Source organism: Phascolarctos cinereus, unplaced genomic scaffold (assembly GCF_003287225.1).
Source record: "Phascolarctos cinereus isolate Bilbo 61053 unplaced genomic scaffold, phaCin_HiC Scaffold_5;HRSCAF=322, whole genome shotgun sequence".
Lineage (NCBI taxonomy): Eukaryota > Metazoa > Chordata > Mammalia > Diprotodontia > Phascolarctidae > Phascolarctos > Phascolarctos cinereus.
The window spans coordinates 331,944,400-331,950,773 of NW_027555958.1; positions in this window are offsets into that span (position 1 = coordinate 331,944,400).

Consider the following 6,374-nt stretch of genomic DNA (forward strand, 5'->3'; position numbering starts at 1 on the left):
CAGGTCCTGCAGCCCCTGGCACAAGAAGCCTGAGACAGTACCACTTTCACCCCAAGAGCAGAGCTTAAATTTAAAAGAAAGGAAAAAAGCCAAAAGGATGAACAAAAAAACAACCACCACAAAGAATCTGACCACAAGAAGTTATTATATTGACAGGGAAGGTCAAGACATAAACTCAGAAGAGCACAACAATGTCAAAACACCTATGGGCAAAAACCCAATTGAAAACAGAAAGTAGTCTCAAGCCCAGAAAGAACTCATGGAAGACCTTAAAAATCATATAAGAGGGGCAGCTCGGTGGCACAATGGATAGAGCACCGGCCCTGGATTCAGGAGGACCTGAGTTCAAATCCGGCCTCAGATACATAACACTTACTAGCTGTGTGCCCTGGGCAAGTCACTTAACCCCATTGCCTAACCCCCCCCAAAAGAAAATCATATAAGAGAGGTAGAAGAAAAATTGGGAAAAGAGTAATGCAAGAGAATTATGAAGAAAAAAAAGTCAACAGTTTGGAAAAAGAAAACAACTGCTTAAAGAGTAGAATTGGTCCAATGAAAAAAGAGATACAAAAATCCACTGAAGAAAACAACTCCTTAAAAAGCACAATTGGCCAAATTGAAAAGGAAGTACAAAAGCAAAGGAATGGAAAAAAAATAGAAGAAAATGTAAAATACTTCATTGGAAAAACAACTGACCTAGAAATTAGATGTAGGAGAGATGGAATCATTGGACTACCTGAATGCCATAACCAAAAGGAGGACCTGGACAGCATCTTTCAAGAAATTATCAAGGAAAACTGCCCTGATACCCTGGAACCAGAGGACAAAATAGGCATTGAATGAATCCACCAATCACCTCAGGAAAGAGATCCCAAAATAAAAACACCAAGGAACATTATAGCCAAATTATAGAACCATCAAGTCAAGGAAAAAATAATGCAAGTGGCCAGAAAGAAACAATTCACCTATCAGGAAGCCACAATCAGGATTACACAGGACATAGTAGCTGCAACATTGAAGAATCAGAGGGTTCATGGAACATGATATTCCAGAAGGCAAAGGGGCTAGGACTAAGACCAAGAATCACCTACCCAGCAAAATTAAGCATAATACTTCAACGGGAAAAAAATGGTCATTCAATGAAATAGAAGGATTTCAAGCTTTCCTAAGACGACCAGGATTGGAAAAAAAAATTGATTTCCAATATCAAGACCCAAGGGAAGCCTAAAAAGGGAAAAGAAAACATAAGGGATTCAATGGAGCTGAACTGTTTACATCCCTACATGGGAAGATGATACTTGTAATTCTTAAAAATTGTACCACTGGGGCAGCTAGGTGGCACAGTGGATAGGGCACCAGCCCTGAAGTCAGGAGGACCTGAGTTCAAATCCGGCCTCAGACCAAACACTTGACGCTTACTAGCTGTGTGACCCTGGGCAAGTCACTTAACCCAATTGCCTAAAAAGAAAATTGTAGCACCAATAGTACAGCTAGAAGGAATATACGTAGATAGAGGGGACAGGTATAAGATGAATTTGAGAGAATAACAAAAAAAAATTAAGGGATAAGAAAGAGGAGTACATTGGATGCAGAAGGAAGGCTGAGGTAGAATGGGGTAAATTATTTCACATGAAGAGATGCAGAAAACCTATTACAGTGATGGGCATTGCTTGAACCTTACTCTCATCAATATTGTCTCACAGAGGGAATAGTATACACAATAAGTTGAATATAGAAATCTATCTTATGGAGATTAAGTAAAGGGTGGGGGCAGGGATCGACAGAAGAAAGGGCAACTGGGGGAGGCGGTAGACAGAAGCAGAACACTCAAGGAGAGAAGGGTGAAAGGAGAGAACAAACAGAAGGAAAAATAGGATGGAGGGGAATAAGCAGTAATCATAACTGTGAATGTGAAAGGGAGGATCTCTCCCATAAAACAGAAGCAGATAGCAAAATGGATCAAAAAACAGAATCCTATAATATGCTGTTTACAAGAAACACACTTGAAGCAGAGACAGAGTAAAGGTAAGGGGCTGGAACAGAATCTATTATGCTTCAGCTGAAGTAAGAAAAAGCAGGTGTGAAAATCCTGATCTCAAAGTAAAAGCAAAAATAAACCAAATTAAAAGAGATAAGGAAGGAAACTACAGCTTGCTAAAAGGTACCATACACAATGAAGTAATATCAGTACTAAACATATATGCACCAAGTGGTATAGCATCCAAATTCTTAAAGGAGAAGTGAGGTACAGGTTCATGACCAAACAAGAGATAGAGAACATTATGAAATGTGAAATAGATAATTTTTATTATATTAAATTTAAAAGCTTTTGCACAAACAAAACCAAAGCAACCACAATTAGAAAAGCTAGGAAATAATCTTTAGAGCAATATCTCTGATAAAGGCCTTATATCTCAAATGTATACAGAACTGAGTCAAATTTATAAGAGTACAAGCCATTCTCCAGTTGATAAATGGTTGTAGGGCAGGATATAAATGGGCAACTTTCATTTGAAGAAATCAAAGCTATCTATAGGCATACGAAGAAGTGCGCTAAATTATTTTTGATTAGAGAAATTCAAATTAAAACAACTCTGAGGTTCCATCTCACACCTTTCAGATTGGCTAACGTGATAAAAAAGGAAAATGATAAATGTTGGCAAGGATGTGGGAAAATTGGGACACTGATGCACTGTTGGTGGAGTTATGAACTTATCCAACCATTCTGGAGAGCAATTTGGAGCTATGCCCAAAGGGCAACCAAATTGTGCATACCCTTTGATCCAGTAATACCACTAGTAGGTCTGTATCCCAAAGAGATCATAAGAAAGGGGAAAGGACCTACGTGTACAAAAATATTTATAGCAGCCCTTTTTGTGGTGGCAAAATATTGGAAATTGAGGGGATGTCCATCAATTGGGGAATGGCTGAACAACTTATGGCATATGAATGTAATGGAATACTATTGTGCAATAAGAAATGATGAACAGGCAGATTTCAGAAAAACCCATAAAGACTTGTATGAACTGATGCAAAGTAAAATGAGCAGAACCAGGAAAACATTGTACACAGTATCAGTAACATTATGTGATGATCAACTGTGAATGATCAGCTCTTCTCAGCAACACAGGGATCCAAGATAAGTACAAAGGACTCATGAAGGAAAATGCTATCCATAGCCAGATAAAGAACTGATGGACTCTGAATGCAGATTGAAATGTACTTTTTTCATGGTTTTTTCTTTTGATCTTTTTCACTCACAACTGTGACTGATATGTTACATGGTAGCACATGTATAAACTACATCAAATTTCCTATCATTTTAGGAGAAAGGGAGGGAGAAAAAAAATTGGAACTCAAAATCTTATAAAAATGAATGCTAAAAATCATGTTGACATGTAATTGGGAGAGGATAAAATGCTATTTTTTAAAAAAGCTAGGTTACACTGATTGATCATTGGTTTGCATTAGGGCTGCCTGTAGTAGGGTACTTGGTGTTTCAGACTGCAATCTGTATGCAACTCTTAGTGTGTGCCCTAAAGCACCTTCTTTTCCATGGCGAAATGCCAAAGAACTGAGTGCTCCATGAATTCTATTAATGGTTATGCTGTGAACAATAAAGGGACAGAGAGGCCGTTGTAGGGCAGTGTAAATGACTGTAGGCTTCCCTCCAGCTGCAGCCTGAAATCTCGCAGATGCCAAAGCATACACAGGGTTTGCTGACTGCAGCTGGAAAGTCCTGAAATGGCCTTCTATTTGTTTGGAGAGCCTTTCTTCGAGCTGGAATCTAAAACTGACTCATACAGGGACACCTGTGATACTGTAATTAAAAGCAGCAATGCCTCCTTCCAAGGTCTGTCTTATCCTGCTTTGCTATGCTCTAGATCAGTTTAAAGTAAATTGGAAACATTCCAGGAATGATTCCTTTCTCCATTCTTCCATGTATTCTCCCAAGGAATTATGTCCTTATGACAGGTACTTACAGCTAATAGTAAATACATCCTCTTTAATTTGCTTTCTCATGTCTTAAACTATGTAATTCCCCACAGGTGAGTCACTGAGGGGGAAGGAGGAAAGAATTCTGTTTTCTCCCAGTTTTCTCTCATTCATAGAGTCCCATAAATATAAACTTCCCACATCAGCTTTGCATTAGTATTAGCAATTACACTGAAATCCTATTAACATTTCAGCAGAACAATTTCCTAGTCCAAAGGAATCATTCACCATTTTATTTGTCTATCCATAACAACTTTCTTATCCTGTGCTCTTCACAGTCAGCAGGAGGAAGAACAATAATAACTGTCATTTATATGGGGTTTTAAGGTTTGCAGAGCACTTTTATATGTATTATCTCATTTGATAGTATTATTGCAAATGTTTAATTCATAATTAGCTTAATGCCTGCCAGCCACTGAGGGAGGGATGAAAAGTAAACTTTTAAGCATTTCCTCATTGAGTATAGTATAATCTAATTTCTTAAATTAGCTCACAAAAGCCCTAGAATTAGCAAATCTCCAAAATTCTGTAAGCCGACATTTAGCAGTTTACCTAACTTTATACTAAACATGCTACCAAAAAAGCCACCTATTACATCATATCAATATCTGTAGAAAATTATGCACCAGGCAAGGCAAGCAATAGGAAATGTAGGTTAAAACAAATCACTGGTAATCACACAAAGTTTATATTTGTTTTTAACAAATGCAAAGGACTGCCCTTTGTTTAAAAAAAATTACAGAATTTACAAAAGACAACATGTAGTTTTGTGAGGTTTGCTCCACGGTGATATTCAGGGACTGGCTCTGTGTGTGTGTGTGTGTGTTGTGTGTGTGTGTGTGTGTGTGTGTGTGATGTGTTATGATGTGAAAGCACAGTAAAGTAGGCACTTACCTCATCCAGTGATTACCTGTTTGAATCACTGCCCAGGGCCTCCAAAGAAGGGAGATTTTCTCTACTGGACAGACCCTAGAATTAGCTCTGTATATGGCAGTTACCCACAGTTTAGTTCTTAAGGCTTAAAAGGAGGGCAGGGGAAAGGTAGCAAACCCATTCCACAACATTTTGGCATTTTTGGCAGAGCTTTTTGTATTGGATGAAGCAGGACCACTCCTAGCTCTTGATATTAAACTGGCAGAAAAAAATATAGCCCTGTATTGGTTTGTTTTTTTTTTAGATCCAGCAAAAATTGGTATATAGAGCATGTTTCATTGTCTCTATCGAGTACCCACCAGTATTGTACTAAACATGATCATAGAACTCAATTATCTTTCATTTATATTCATCATTTCTTATAAAAAAAATTAACTATTATCCTTATGATACATGAGAGGAAAGAATCAGATGGAAATTAGATCTTGTTTAGGGTCACGATGGCAGAACCAGAGCTAGCATCTAGATCTATTGATTTCATGGCTGTATCCAAAACCAATGGTGACAAACTCACATAGAAATAGGTCCTCGTGGGCTGCATAGTTGTCATACTATCTATGCATTTGGATATATATGTATCATCATTCTCACTGGACCTCTTTTTTTTTTTATTGTTCCGAACACACACACACCCAGTTTCTTATGTAATTTTAAGTCCTAGTTATAAGTAGTGCTTGGACATTTACGGCTTGGGGCCTAGATGTTAATGGGACCCCAAAAGACCAACCTGTCAGACAGTGGGGGGGGGACTTATGCCTACTAATTCAAAGTTCTACAAATTCAACAACAAAGGGCTACAAATAGAGATAGCATAGCATTGTGTATAGGGAACCAGCCTTCAAAGAAAGACCTGGATTCAAGTCCTGCCTCTATCCCTTTGATTGGAGGGTAGAGCCATGGACTAACTACAAAACCTCCGTTTAAAGAGGGCACTCAGCTTGAAACTTCTCTTTATTTCTTACATGGCTGTTCTGCTTTGGGACTTTTCTGTCCTAGGAAGCTCATTAGGAAGAAAACCTCATCATCCTGTAAGATCTCATCAGTCTCATTGATGCTCCACCTCTTCACCACCCTCTGATAGGGTTGTGGAGCCATGAATTCCAAAGCCTTCATTGAAGGTGGGACTTCAGCTCAGACATCTCTTAATTTCTCACCTGGCTACCCTATGGTGGGACTTATTTGTCATCTTCCCCAATTACACTGTATACTCCTTCAGAGAAATAATGTCTTCCTTTTTTTTTTTTTTTATATTTGTATCCCCAGCACTTAGCATAGTGCCTGGCACATACTAAGCACTTAATAAATGTATGACTGATACATACAAGCCCTAAGACTCAAGGCAAGTCACTTTAACCACTCAGTGTTCCAAGCAACTTTTTAAGAGTGAGTTACCTATACGAAGTATTGATAGTCCATGCAATCATAGGTCCAGATGGGAGGATGGG